The sequence below is a fragment of the Dufourea novaeangliae genome, unplaced genomic scaffold (genome assembly GCF_001272555.1).
Source record: "Dufourea novaeangliae isolate 0120121106 unplaced genomic scaffold, ASM127255v1 scaffold303, whole genome shotgun sequence".
Classification (NCBI taxonomy): domain Eukaryota; kingdom Metazoa; phylum Arthropoda; class Insecta; order Hymenoptera; family Halictidae; genus Dufourea; species Dufourea novaeangliae.
The window spans coordinates 409,645-426,306 of NW_015374186.1; positions in this window are offsets into that span (position 1 = coordinate 409,645).

The window sequence follows — 16,662 nt, forward strand, 5'->3', positions numbered from 1 at the left end:
TACAACTTGTTTATTGGTAATTAGTATAACCCGGAAGTTTATGCAGATTTGCAAGTTTTTACACTACATAGGTAATATATAAAAACTACAAATCGATAGAGTTTTATTTCCGGTATCAGGGGTTTCAGTATGTTAATAATTATACGTAACTGATATTAAATTTTACTATACTCTTCGTTTTATTGTATTCTGCAGTTTATACGATACTATAAGTGCATAAACATCCGCAGCCTAATAATTCGATATTATGTAATTTAATATTACTACCTCGAAGGAATGAAGATTTATTAAATTTATGCTTAAATTGTTGCAGTTTTTTAATTATATTAATGTTCCGTTCTCTTTTCTGTTGCAGGTGAGTCTGAAGTCTTGTGATATTTCAATCATAGGAAGCGTGGTTAAGTAATCGAGGAGTCTAGGTTTCATTTAATTATTTTACAAACAAAAATTCGGTAAGTGGCAATTACGAGCTATTTGGTTTTTCAACTTTATTCATTTATATGCTTTCGTATTTTTTCCACTTCTTTTTTTGACAATTTCAAAGTTTGTCTTCTCTACAATATAATACAGCTTACGAAGCGAATATTGTTTAGTTGGCTGATGAGTATAGTCAGGTTCTGCAGATTATCCTAATGTTAAGTGGTAATATAACAAATGGCAGTTCCTTTCGTTTCGAAGAAATAAGCAAGCTTTCTAAGCATATTAAACAAGTCACTTCGATAACGAGTCAAAACGATTACATAAACTACTTACAGGTCCATTTTCATGTTTGAAAACGTTCTAGAAGAAATAATTCGGAGCGAGTGAAATTATAATAATTAAAACTGATAAATGTCATTGCAGCATTCATTAAAGTAAAAACAACTTGCGTCATACTTTTAGAATATTGCCTCCAAAATTACGAACATTCTAGCCTTAAAAATCGAATATTTCAAATCCTCCACTACTTATTCGTCTTAACCATTAATACAATATAAAAATTCCCTTACTTTTCAAAATTTTTAATAAAACTATTCCGAGTAGGTTAATAAATTTCTATGAATACTAAAACTGGAAAGAAATTTATTGCTTTTGTGCAATAAATAAAGTAACGACTTCAGCAAAACATCGTTAAGATTTTAAATCTTTTTCTAATGTACTCTGTTTGTAAAAATATCAATTTAATTGTTCTGTTGACAATCATTGAATGAGAATTATGCAGCATTGTTCATAAATTGATGAAACACTACAAAAGAAGTGTTTGTAAATATATGACCTAAAAGTTATTTGTATCTGCAATGAGAAAATAAAGAATGCATGTTTTACACATACTTTTTTTAATCATTACGTCGTCTATGATAAATTTTTGAAAATAGCGCGTATTCAACGCTACCACAGGAGCTCAGCCGGTAGTGTCTCGTGCTCTGATTGGTCGGAGTTTTTCGTTAACATCTCGTTAACAAAGCCTCTGACAACTTTTTCACTAAGGAAAAATTTGTTTCAAATCACCCCGGGAATAACCCCTTTCAAGGATTTACAACATTAATATATGTTGGGACACCCTGTAGAGCTTTCAACTATACATATAGAGACACTCGAAAGAGAATTAACGATTTGAGAGCCTCGATGGTCCCTCTTCGTTTGTTTAAATATTACTACGTTTCCTTATCGTTAGAGCAAACCAAACTGACAAGCAAAGATGACTATCGTTTCTTGCATTTCGTGTAAAAAGAACCTAACCGGAATATAGAATGATAAGGCCCGACCTAAAAACCATTTTAAATCGATAGAGAACCAATACAGAACCGATATACAATACATAATAACAGACTGTGAAGCGTAATCGAAGTCGATATATCATTTCGATCCTTTACAACTGTTTCAGTCAGAACTTTTATATAACAGTTATTAACAATTCTTTTCAGGACCGTTTCACCCACCTGTTTACGATTAAATTTCAATTTTGTTCTAAAATTCTATCATTCGGCTGCACTGGGGCGCTGTACATTTAATATGTAAGCGTAATCACAAGTTAATCACATTTAATACGTAAACGTAATCATATAGTAATCAGATTTAATGCGTAAACGTAATGGCAAGTGAAATCAATTTGCTCGGACGTCGTTTTATCAACCCGGAAACTGTGTAACAGTTTTATTCGGAACCACGGTAATCACTGGCGCCCATAATGAAGCGGACACGAATGATGTTCTATCGTACGTTCACCGGTATCGTTGGCCGGCTTTCAGCGTGCTCCTCCAATTGATTAAAGTGCCTGACGTGGCCCGCGAGCGCAAACACAACCGGGCTATTTCGGTAATTGTCAATATTTAAAAGCCAGGGGATCTCTGCGGTTTGTTGCGCAATATCGAAAATAATAAGCGGAGCTTTGGGAGCCGGGAATGTCAGCCTCTACGGTGCGAGCTGGGCAGATAAAGGCCCGCCGTTAAACCTCCTTGAATGACGGAAACTCAATTAAACTTGCCCAGCCACGAAATAACATCACCGAGATTGGGATTTACGATGAAAACGAAAAATAGACCAGTGCATTTTTCGCCCCCGGAAGTAGTGGGGTTCGCGGGGGGACTGTATCAAACATGTTTGACCTAAACATCTGACAAAAAGGACGAAACTGATTAAACAGTTCAAGCCGTGTTTGATCATGGCGAGGCGTTTGATCAGACAGTCCAGTGTCTTCTAAATAATCTCATGGTTGTATCAAATAGTCTGATAATATTTCCAACTGTCTGATGACGTTTCAAATATGCTGATGGCGTTGCAAACTCTAAACGGTCTATGAACTTGCCAAACAAGTGATGGAACGTTCAAAACTTCAAGTCGCTCGAGCCACAGAGTTCACAGTCAGTTATTTACAGTAAATCCTCAATTAAGTGTTCGAAGGCCCCTCAGCACTGAACATTAACTTATTTCATAAACTAATGGCTGTATGCGGTTGCAAAAAGTGTCATTAGCTTCAGAATTCCGTGCTTTATCGTTGTGCTAAACCTGATTAAAAAGTCGGCGTTACACCTGAAGACTTCTCCTTGTCAGTACCGAGGAGCCTTTGAACACTAATCGAGGATTTCTTTCCTAATTTTTTCCGCAAAACATAATCAGCAGATTCTATAAATGAAAATACGAGAAAAAATGTCATAGACACGTAGGCTTAAAAATACTTTATTGAAAAATGATAACAAAAATACGAAATAACAACAGACTGGTTTTCATTCGATAGCCAGTCCGCAGTTGCAACTTTAGGGTGGAAATATCGAAGTACCTAATAACAATCGATCCCTTTTGTAATTTGAACAATTAATTGTTACATTAGGTCGTTACATATGAAGATCATAAGGGGAAAACGTAATAATTACATTTTTGTTGATTTTCTAATTTTTATGTCGTCTCGTAGCTGAAAGGGAGTACATACATACTTTAGTATGACATGTGTAGTTGCAAAGTGGTTTTCAACTTGTCGGGTTCAAAGATATAAGCCTTTTAAAAATAGGTTTATAGGGAAATAACATGCCATGTCTATATAAAATAGGGGAATGAGGGTAATCAGTGCATGAAAAACTCAATATTAAAAATCCAATGCAAGAAATTAAATGACAGTTTAAAAAATCACTTTTTAACACAGGAAGCTAATGAGTCTACGAGGTTTTGTAAAAAACCAATTATCAATACATTTCGAATACATAAAAAATTTGTTTCTACATTTTCAACTTATTTTGGCATGAGGAATAACTTCCTTTTAGTATATGTTTTTGTTTAGTTTATGTTTATGTTTTAGTATCATGTTTTCGGACACATTCCGTAATCAATTCCTTCTTTTACGATTTGTTGCTTTGTAATACTTATGTTATATGAACACATTCCGTCCACGTGTAATCGTACACATACGCTAATGAAAGTAAAATAATAAATTATTACTAATACAATATCGCTGAAATTACGAAATAAACAAATTGTGTATTATTTCTACACATTGCAAAGAGTATAAATTATTCTCAGTGTCGTGGGCAATCTAAAATATTCGTTTGACTAACGTATTTATTTCATTCAAGAATATCCATTCCAAGGGTTTTAATATAAGTGCGAGCGTAAAATTCGATCGAACAGCAGAAAGTATATAATGTATACAATATACAGGGTGATTCTATGTATCGGTCTGTTTCATAAGTGTTTGTCGTGTCCGTTGTTCTTCGAACGTTTTCGTCTTTAAATCGAAGCAGGTCCGAGAAGTTTCCAGAATGTGCGAGTATGTCCGCGAACCTTCCGCCTAATGGCTATAATTGGCCTATATTGGCGCGGGCGTAACAAGGAGGTTAATAGAGAACGAAAATGGAGCAACGTCAACTGTAAACTACATATTATGTTGTATGAGCACCGGTTTAACGTTTCTTCAACTGAGATGGTTGAGAAGATCATCGACGCAGCATTTGGGCCAGGTACTAGTAGCGATTGGACGGTATTTATCACTGGAGATGAAAGCTGGGTACGCTACCAAAATGAGACACGCCACGCCTTTTTGCTTCCTCACGGCGAAGTCCCGCCAGCCCAGCTAATGCCCGATCCACACGGTTGGAAGTTAATGCTGTCGGTCTTTTGGGACTCGCAGTAGTGATGGGCACCATCGACTAAGTCGATAGTAACCAACTAGTCGATTACTTTCAGTCGACTAATTTTTTCAATCGTCGACTACTTTAGTCGCTTGAAGCAACTAAATTTAGTCAATTAAATTTAGTCGCTTCAAGCGACTCGCTCGAACTATCGAGCTATTGATCGCTATTGACTGGATCTTAATTATTTTCTTTGTGATGCAAACCAATTGCAATTTTTTCATATATTTTGTTATGCATTACCAAGAACTGTGGCAATTATTGCTTATAACCTAATTGATTTACATAAAAAATGTAGAGCAGTTAATTTTTTAAGTGCCAATATTAAATAGCTTACAAAAAATCGAATATTAGTAATTTTTTATAAAAAACTTGTTTACCACTTATATTTTTGAAATTCTATCTATGAACTAATACATTTCTAAAAGGTAAATACACCAATGATGCTGAAAAGTTGACGACATAATCTATACATAACCTGTAAAGCAAAATTTCAGTCGACTAAAAACTATCGACTGTATGTTATATAAATAGTCGATAGTATGTTGCGACTAAATAGTCATTAGTCGATAGTTTAATTTAGTCGATGGTGCCCATCACTAACTCGCAGGGAATGCTCTTTTGGGAATTCCTGAAGCCTAACCAGACAATCAGCGTCATCCGTTAAAGGGACCAGCTGCGCAACCTAACCGATGCTGTGCGAACAAAACAGTCAAAACGACTCAGCGTCCAGTTTCTTCGCGATAACGCTTAACCTCACTGCGCAAAGTTGACGCGTGAGAAGCTGAAGGAGCTAGGATGGTCTACCATACCCCATCCACCGTGCAGCCCGGACATTGCACTTTCAGACTTTCACTCGTTTCGAGCTCTTAAACGACATTTGCTGGGCAAGAAGTTTGACAATTATACCACCCCCAAAAAGTATATTGGTGACCTTTTTACACTCCAGACCTGATCTTTCTGGGAGAAAGGCATCCAAACATTGCCGAGCAGATAGCTAAATGTTATTGGTAACGACGGTGATTATATCGTAGAACAGAAATAAAGTTTTCATAAATATAAAATAAAAGTAAAGCTGGTTGAAAATGGCAAGGACTTACGGGACTGCTCTGGTTCTAGGGATAAACCGACATCGCCAAGGTATCAATACTTTTACTCATCATTTGTGTCGAAAAAAAGTATCGACATCTAATTAATATCGCAACAAAAGTATCGATACCTACTTGTATCGAAGAAAAATGAATACAAAGTTCTTTTTTATTAGTAACATAATATAGTTTAACCAGAGTTGAGCAGAATTTTATTCGAATGACACATAGTGAAAAGCTGCAATACCTAAGGGCGTCATCCTGAGCTTTAAACAGTTAATCAGACTAAACAATTGTTGGCCAAATGTTGACTCATTCAGGAAGAAGTATTATTTGACAATCGTTAAATATATCAAAAATGACGAATACGTATTTATCATTTACTCGTTATTCGATACTCTATCTAGATAATGAATTTGCCCATCTCAGATTTTAACGAATATATATTTTAATAATGAACATTTTTTAACGTATATATATTTTATTAACAAACATTTATTAGAAAGTAATATAACTGCTCGACAACTACCTCACATTTATTATGTTTCACATCGATTAAGACTCCATTCGATATGAGTACTTTTTTTCGATTCCGAGGATAAGTAAAAATACTCAGTATCGAAACGAAAGTATCGAAAGATTATTTACTTGTATTTACTTGGATCGGTTCAGCTCTATCTGTTCCAAGTGAAGTTAGATCAATGTTTCCCAACGTGGGGCGTACACCCCAACAAGGAGCAATTTGAATATTTCGAGGGGCAATTAGTAATCGATTGACATTTGTCACCTTATCGACAACAGTGTTACCTATGTGTCTCTTTTATTTGAAGCAGCTATTAATGTTAAACTGTTTCAGAATATGGTTTACTATTACGCTAGGGGGTCATCGATGTCTTTGTGGCGTTAAGGTGGGGCATGACCCAAAAAAAGTTGGGAACACTGAGTTAGATTAAAAATTTAGACGAAAATTCTGCATTGTTTAACAAGCTCTATCATCCGACTCTATTATATTTTTCACAAGTACACCGGTATACGTGCCATCTGTAATTGCACTACTTCGACAGCAGAATGTTCGGATAACAGACCATTCTGATGGTAGAACATCCTATGTAGGTAGTATTAGGGTAGTCGGATAATAGGTGTTCGGATACAAGAGGCTGTACTATGTGTACATGCAGAAAATGGAAAAATTAGTATGAAATAAGATGAACGGGTAAAATTATTATGAACGGGGATGTACGTCGTCGGTGCTTCTTCATGGATTAGATTGCTTGTACGACACTGAAAAGCCGGTTCACAGTGGTTTTCGCGCGTAACAGAATTGTACTCGCGCGTATCGATCCGCTTCCCTCGCGGCGGCGTGCACTCGAGTCGGTCGGGTACCGTAAAAACGACTTTGTGCTTTTGTCGTCTCGGGGACGATCGTGCGGCGACTTGGAGAATCGATCCGTGGGCATCGACGGGCCGGGCACATGGTCCGCGGGAGGATATCTTTGATACAAGCTTCCCCAGCAAATCGATTTAACATGGTGCCTTATGCACTGAAACGTACGAGCGAGCAAATCCAATTATCGGAAAGAAAAAGCCTGGACGCAATTGTAAATCTGGATCGTGCGCGCCGCCGCTGCCTCTCGAATCCTCTCTCGATCGAACAGAACCGAGCACTGATAGCTACGTGAAACGTGACAGTGAAAAATAAAAGGTGTTTTTTTCTCCAACGTGTGACGGACACGTATCTTTTTAATTGATCATACACAGTCTGCCCGAAAAGTTTGCAAACTGAAATCAAAATACATAGCAGTTTTCCGTGAAATAACGATGCTCTTTATCCATCGAATATTAAAAATAGTTTTCTTTCAAAAAGACTGTTCACAATAATTGTTAAAACTCTGTGAATGTTTCTGATAATTCTTTTGCAATGTGGTGGACACGACGACGATTGAAACTTTTGGCTTTACCAATCATCAGTTTACGTCGTTACAGAGCCTAATCAGAACTCAATTCCTGATCAGTTTAGTATATTACAGATACCATATAACAAGTTTATTATGATAAAAGTTTTTTCCAAAAAATTACGAGAGCTCACAGTCAGTTATAGCTATATGATTTAGGTGATCAGAGATTAGTCTTTTACATTTTTTACTTTAAAAAAATAAATTATTATTTAATTCTTATTATTTTTGCACTTTCGTTAATACTGAGTTAAAGATAAAATGTAGATTTATTCCAACAACAACAATTCTGTTGAATTTGGTTAATTTTTCTGCTTATACGTTAAAAAAACCGGGATAGTTACTTACTTTGATTTTGGCCTTAAAAAGGTATCTCACAGTTTAATTATCCACCGTATTCGTCTAATTCAGCTACATCATAACTACATAATTCTTGTCACTCAAATTGGAAACGGAGACAGAAAAACGACAATCCAAAATCATTTGGACATTCACAGGGCTCCGACGACTATTTTCTCCGTCGTCTTCAAGAAGAATTATCAGAGCTATTTCGAGTGTTTATATGATTATAGTAAAGAACATGTTATTTCGGAAGGTAACTATTTTCAATAATTGCCGATGAAAAGTGTGAATAATTTCGAAACTTCCGAGACAAATCGTGTACACTAAACGTCAAATAAGACCATATTGTTTGCGCATATTCCTCTCGGTTACCTTAGTTACCAACGTCTTAAACAATTGAGCATCATTATGCCTCGTGTAGCATCATACATTGACTGACTGTGAAGTACAAACCTGCCAATTCGTAAGTATTCATGTCTTGAGAAATACTTCATTATGTCACCCAGTGTATGACAAATTCTATTCCAGCTGCGAGAAACAGTTATGGTCTTATTTGGCGTTTAGTGTACATTGGTTCATTATTAGATAACATTCGATACCGTGATTAGTGTTCAAGTAGGCATCACCACTACTTTGTTTTGGTCATGAAATCTGTAAGAAATGTTTTGCATCATTCATGGTTTTACAGTTTCAAATCATATGCCGTATCGATAGCTTTCTAAAATAATCTATCTGGCGATCAGACATTTCTTACGAGAAGTTCGAAATGAATTATGTATTTAATATGAGACAATACTGTTGGTCAGTAGATGTTATTGGAAAAATATAACAAACAGCGGTACAAAACTTAATACTTTTGCCTGACCAGAAAACAACGCCTTTTAAGCAATCAATAACACAGGAGAACAGTCAATTTGTTGCCAGGGATTTAAGAGTTGATTTTGAGTAATTTAGTGCTCGTGATCCTGAATATGCCATTACTTTTCCTTCATTGGCTCCAGTTTTTGAGATATGCATATGTCTTAAATATTTATGCAAAATAAGGAAAAAAGGAAACATACAAGCAATTTCTATGATTCTGAATTAATTTTATTTATAAAATGCTACAGAAAAACGCACAGTCACTTCCATAAAATTCACCACTGAAATAAAATAAAACCAATTATCTTATTTTTCACTTTGGAAATCACTAAACCGAAAGTAAACAAATTTCACAAGAGGGTTTTGATAAGAGGATAGGTAACACAAAAACGAAAGTAGTAGGCACTTCAAATTGACACAAACGTTAAATTTCAACCGTTTTGATTTGAATTTTGAAAATCGCAGTCAATTTAGCTAATACGAAGATGTATTGCGAATTCAGGATCTCCGAGTATGTACTCTGAAACCGATCTTAAATCTCTGACAACATGAACAAAATTTTTTTGTTCCCCAGTATAATAATTCACGGTATGTGCAGTAATACAAATATTGGTTGTAACTGTAATAACTAAACTCCGGATGTTTATGCACAATGAATATGTAAGAAACATATGCGATTTATGCACGAAAAATATGGAAATTTGCAAGGAAAATATTCAACGTGAACAATACATTTTGCGATTTATTGTGACATATTGTAATTCGAGTTACAGTAAATGACAAGAATTTTTTCTAAATGTTCAGCATCAAATAATGCCGTCTCAATCCACGTACCCCATCTACTAGTTAAAATAGGTTCCGGTGGTAGAGGAGTACATATTTTTTAATATTCTTCGGAACGTTTCAATACAAAGCGGAGCTTTAACATAGACCTTGTTTATTGATGATATTAATTTATTCACTGGTGGAAAGTGAAGACGTACTTCCTTCGCAATTCTGTGTAAACCATGCACTATACATGTAATGTGTACCATATTTTCGTAAAATAATTTTACGAAATAATTTTAATCGTGATATTCTACTACTCCGAGTTTTCGGCGTTATTAAAAACACTCTAATAGATACAAGTACTGCCATATCTAATGCTCAACGAACAACTAAAGTCTATACAAGTATGTTTTGATGTTTGTCTATAATTACCACGATGTATATGTTTACGTTCTCGACATTTAATAGTATTCTACAGTTATAGTGCAATAGTTTCCTGATAGACTAATTTGATTTGTCGAGAAACTTTTTTTTTAAGAACACGAAAGATTTATACAGGGCAAATAACATATGCAATAAGTTATTGCATATGTTTTTAAATATAAAACATAAGAACATATGCATTATGCAAAAAGTGCAAAATAAAAAATATATTTTCAGAATTCTCTAATCATAAAACATATTTCTCCTCAGATCCTATTGCTTTATCCGTTTTCTATAAAAATATGCATTTCCATAAACATCCGGAGTCTAGTTTCTAACTTTCCGTGTATTATTGTGTAATCCTTCGAACAAAGAATAATTAGCTTCAATAACACATAACACAATATACAATAACTGAGCTGAACTTATAATTATAGCCAGAAGAGCATAACGGGTTCCATAGATTTTGTTACCAAATCGCGTTTAATGGTATTATCACGTTACTTTTATATTTAATATTTGCATTCTTTCTTCCAAGATATATAAAGATCAATATCAAATAAGTAATGGGTCTATTGTATTGTTCCAAAATTCATTTATCCGCACACTCACGTTACTCAGTTAAGTCTTAAATAGGTGCTGGGGGCACAGTCACTTCAATCGCTAAAAAAATATCGAACGCATTTTAATTTGGAACTTCCCATTTCGAATAGCATCCTATCTTACGACGCTATTTTAAATTTAGTAGTGATCGCGCCGCTGCAGCGCGCCCACGCGTCGCTATTCAAGTAGTACAATTATGACCCCATGCGCCCAGTTAGAAAATACGACAAAAAGCATCCTCTGTGGTGTTTTAAATGCCAAAAATATATTTGTAGGGAGCACAGTATATTTTTGTTTACTAAATATAATGGCAGTAATTTTAATTCATTCATCAGCCTCAATAAATTCGAAATGCTTCCCGAGTCTGCTTCACATCCAACAATTGTGCTGATACTTACACAGTATGTCTGAAAAATAGCGGGTTTGACAATATGTATATGAATTCCAACACTGAGTATGTTTCGAAAAATCGTTCATTTTATTCAAAGTTCCTTCGACATTAATAATATAACGATGGTTACGGTGAACCAACGGTTAGATTTCTGCAGATCTGCTTTCGGAAACGCCGTGAGTATCCCGATCAGGTCGGCGCGGCGTTTCTATGGTTAGAACGTCATCTCAAATCAAGTGAAGACGGTGGATGGACAAGTACTGCTGTTAGTTTTTTGGCTAAATGTTCACGTACTGCCGCGGTACGATTAACAGGTGCATTATCATGTGTGAACACTAGAATGACCCTTATTTTTCAACATCCGATTTTTTTTTGCTCTCACCCCTAGTTTAGTTCCATTTTATAAAAAAAGAATCCCTGGAAAAGTTTATTACAATCGGACAACAGAAAAAGGTGCCGACCTGGCCTTAAAGTTTTAAATTTATCGATGTTTGTGAAGTTTATAAAGAATTTCTCATAAATGGTAAGTCTTATCGAAATTTTCTTGAAATAATATTAAAAGAGAATTAAATTTTAAATAATTTTTCGCTATATATCTTTTTTTTTTCGTACTCCCATCCTTTTTGACGATAATAGCGTTTGAATAATGGATTTGCACGCCGATGACAAGAAATTTCTTGTAAAAATAGTGAATCCTTTAATTTAACAACAATTTATACAGTTTTATTTGCATTAATCTTAATTACTACTTGTATTATAATAACAAGGAACATGGTTACATTAATGTATCTTTTCTAGTATCTGATTATGAGTAGCAGTGACGATAATCTTGTACAATTTACAAGATAAACCGTTTTTGTTCTTGGTCTTTTGTTACATATTCATTGTTGTCGATCGTTAACTTAACTGCTCTCTCTGCTGCATCATTTACCACCCTTAATTTCCTTGCTATTTCAAATCCCTGTATCGTAGGCATCTTGTTCGAACCACGTTACAGGGTCTGCATTAAAAGAATTCCGTATTTATGTTAAATCCCATGAAAAATAATTCAGTTTCTGCAGAAACGAAATACTTTAGTCCTTTCTCAGTTATTTCATGAACGTCCTAATTCCTTAACGTAAACCTTTTAACACACTTCTCATCATAATTATTTCCACTATCGTCAATATTTAAATTAGCTACCATTTTTCTTTTAGAATTATATGATACTTCTCCCCATCGAAAGAAGCAAGTGCTACAGCTTCTAAATTTAAATACAAGTGATTTTTCAAGTTATTCATTGTCACGCTAGATATATGGGGAACAATAATATTATAATGAGCTAAATACTTTAAAAAATGTTAATCTTCATTTGGTGCTTCAACAACGAACGGAGCTCTATACCAGGCTTTTGCGTAAACTTTCACTATAAATACACAGATATCTGAAATAGATTTGATCTCCTCTATAATTAATTGAAATTCCAATCGAAAGAGAAATAGTTTTAAACATTATACATTATTGTGCATTGTCCTTGGTTTATGAAAAGATATTCCGTGAGGTGGAATACCTCCAAGGGATAAAATTATTAATATTAGGAAGTTCTTGTAATCATCGCGTGGTTGATGATTGTATAAATTATTTCTTGCAAACAGAATCATTTCATCTATATCAACAATCAACATCTTTTTAATGCCTTTCTTTATGAGACCAGATTTAACATTTTTTACATTAAGGTTTGGCCAAGCTATTTGAAAACGTTTAAAAATCGGTATGCTTAGACTTACCGATGACGACGTTTTTACTTCAAAGACGCTTGGCAGAATTATTTCAAAGATGTAATGCCGACAGGGTAAATACAATATGTCTCTTTCTGACACATGTTCCAACAGGACACTAGTACCATTAATATTTCCTACATTCGACGATGACGTGACACAACTTGCTTCACATTTTCTTATTTGCAGGTAGGCCCCAATCAAGAAGCGTGTCATGAACCGCAATTGCCTGTCCCTTTCTCGTTGCACTTTAGAGTATCGATGTATACCTTTAGACAGAAATATATATGTGATACATCTGTCGTGTTGTAAAAACTATAAATTTTGCCGTGTTAGCTGCAGTCTAAAAGAACCTTTATCTGCGCATAAAGTATGGACGTAGCGTATTGCCTATACGCGTGTAGTGCGAACCTCTCAATGTTCAATCGCTATTATCTAAAAAATGGTTGGAAACACAAAAAATTATATAAACAGAAATTGTAGAAAGCCGAATCGTCTTTTAATATTGTTTGAACAAAATTTCGGTAGGGCTTACCATTTTCGAAAAATTCTTTATAAACTCCAGAAACATGGACTGATTTAAACACTTTAAGGTCTAGTCGGCACCCTTTCATGTTGTCCGATTGCAATAAATTTTTTCAGGGATTATTTTCTTACAAAATGTAACCACTCTAGGGGTGAAAGCAACGAAATACATACATAAGATAGGTACTCAATGGCGATTCCGAAAGCAGATCTCCAAAAATCTATTCACATATTGGTTGACCGTGACCAAGTGTTCTATTAATTCCGCAGGTACAGACTTTGAATAAAATGAACAATGTTTCGAAATATATTCAACGTTTGAATTAATATACAGTCTTGGCCTAAAATATCAAGTACATTTATTATTTCAGCTTGCTGCGAGAACTATTTCTTTGAAACTTTTCTATTGTTTATCATCTTTTGTCGGGCAGCTCAAAAGAATTTCAAAACATTTGACAAGGTTTATAGTGTGCCATAAAGTAGCTGAGTGGTCCGTAGTCTACATTTTGTATTTTTTCATAAAAGTTACAGTTTGCTGTCAGTACATACTCGCTGTTAACACACATCAATGTGAGTTTGGTTTTTCTGTTAATGTTTTGATAGTTAAAAAGTTTTTATTGACATGTACTAAAAAGGAATGAATTGAGTGATCATCAACGCAAGTTAATTCTTTTTTTTTTTTTTAAAAAAAAACAGGATAAAAGAAAGAAATTTCTGTGATTGTCAGTTATTAGGACAATTGGTAGCCCGATAAAATATCGACAAAATTAAGGAAAAATGATTCCTTTCACGTATCAATAGTTTGATTTCCTCCTAATACAAAAATATTTTAAAAAAATTCACATTGTATGGGGTGCCTAATACTATTGGCCAAGACTGTATGGTCAATCCCGTTATTTTTCAGACACTACTGTGTATGAACTGGAGTGTGTACTCAACGTACGCTCGAACCCATCGCTACCGGTGGAGTATCGACTGTATCGTTTCCCCCGCGGGAAGCGTAAAAAAGCTCGCTCTGTCGAGAAAGTATTTTCTCCTGTTTGAGCAAAGAGGTCACGACGATTTGTTGCGGAACAATGAGGATCCCCCGGTGTCGACAAGGAGGCATCGCAAGCTTCGTTTAACCGCCAGAAGAAAGAAGGTTAAACGCTTAGCGCGGCAATTATCGATATCGGCCTTATAGCTGTGGATGTATTCCGGCCCGGTTCTAGTCAGAAACGATCATGTATTCTCCAACAAACAAATTGAACGTATTTACACGCTCGCGTGAAATCGTTGTCCACTCCACACTTGCGTTCCAGAAAGACGTTACATAAGCCAGGAGTTCCATCAACGATGTTCTATGGCGCGATGCAATCATCTTTACTGTTATTCGAATTCAAGTTTTTTAAGGGGGTTACATACCTTTGACAGGTCGAAAAATAAGGCCATATTTATTAATTTTTTTCATGTAATGACGTTTTATTTAAAAATCACGGGTAAGTATGCAGAATATGGGATCCCCTTCCGATTTTAATCACCTATGAAATATGTTGTCAAGGTCATCATTCTGGACAACTTTTTCCTATACATATAATAGCCGGCCTCATTCAGTTTTCGAAATATTCGCAAAAATATTGCATGTGAACCACTACCCAGATAACACCGTACATCCTAAGGACGTCCGTTTCATGTCCAGTTTATATCCGAATGTCCTACGGCCATTTTGGACATCCCTAGGACGTTCGTAAGATTTAAATTTCGGATGTTCTAGTAACGTCCGTCCCAAAAGTCCTACGGATGTTCTCAAGACTCAAATTTTAATTGGTTCTTTGTCAATGTCATTCCGTGCAAGGTGACGGAACCCAATGAACAAGGTGTCAGTCTTTAGAGAATCAACAGAGAAGTGTAACGACATTAGTGATTTTCTGCGAAAACCTCAAGAAAGTTGAAAAAACATGTTTTTTCTTAAACTGTCTCTAACCAACACCGAATCAAAGTTTTGCTGTGAAAATAGAAATAAACACAATGTATACTTGGAGATCATAATCCCCAAACCTATATTTTCATTATTATTCCTTATAGGAAATTTAACCTTTTATTTCTTAACAGGAACTAACTAGATCTAATTTCTACTAAGTGCGGAAATCGTAGGAAAGTTAATCTTTTATTTGTTAAACACAAACCAACCTAACCTAACTCCTGTCACCTTGCACAGAATGAAACCTAACCGCAATTTTAAACATTTGTGAAACTTTTCTTATACATCTATTAAGACATTACCATAGCGTTTTTAAAATCTCTTTAAACGTTCTCAAAACGTACAGGGAATGTTACTTTTACACATTCAGGAAACGTTCTGAGAATGTTGACACAGGACGTCCTCGGGACGTTCCACTTTGTAAAGAGGACCTTCCTAGGACATTTAAAGATCTTAACGAGGACCTAACGGGGACATATGGACCTTTTTGGGACATCCTCCGAATGTACTGAACGTCCGGAACGTACGTCCATCGGACGTACATAGGACGTTCTTGTGCTATTTGGGTATGTATATCGAATGCTGGGTATTTGTTAAGATTACTTCTTAAATCAAAGGGTAATACATATTTTATCAACATATATATATATATATATATGTTATGAAGGAAAAGCGTGGGCGTTTACTCGAACGTACATAGTTTTCCGGGCGCCCAACATCCCATCCCATACCACCCAGTGTTAAGGGGGCAGACTCCGTGGCCGTGAGCTGTGTGCAAACGCTCACACAATCAACGGGACCCACGTATGTATACGCGATGCACGAGAGAGACAATCGATTGCCGTCATTTTGAAGTTCATTTATGTCATTTTGATATTATTGTGATCTTAATAATTTTCTTTACTTTATATTTCAGTGGAAAGTTTATTTATAAATCTACATTAATGTCAACAATTACAAGATATTCATTATTGCAAGAAGTTAATAAAATTGTATTTCACAAGCATAATTATACAGAAAAAAAAGTTGTTTTCCTTTCATTTTTCATTTTACCTTATTTGTTTCACTTCATTTATATCATTTTATTTTCATTTATATCATATTATATAGCGTAATAATTATATGAAAAACACGTTGGTAAGTTAATACTATGATTTTATAAAATAAAATTTTGGAAATATACATATGTTATGTTCATTACAATTAAATTTTGCATTTTAAGATAAATAGATATTACAAGAAATTAGAATTATATGACAAAGAATCTTTTTAACCAACTTCCAAATATTTATTTCCTTAAAATTGTATTACAATTAAGGGTAGTATAATTCATAGATTTAAACATGAGCGGGAATAGCAAAGATTTGGCGAACCAATCAAAACTGGCTGGCTCA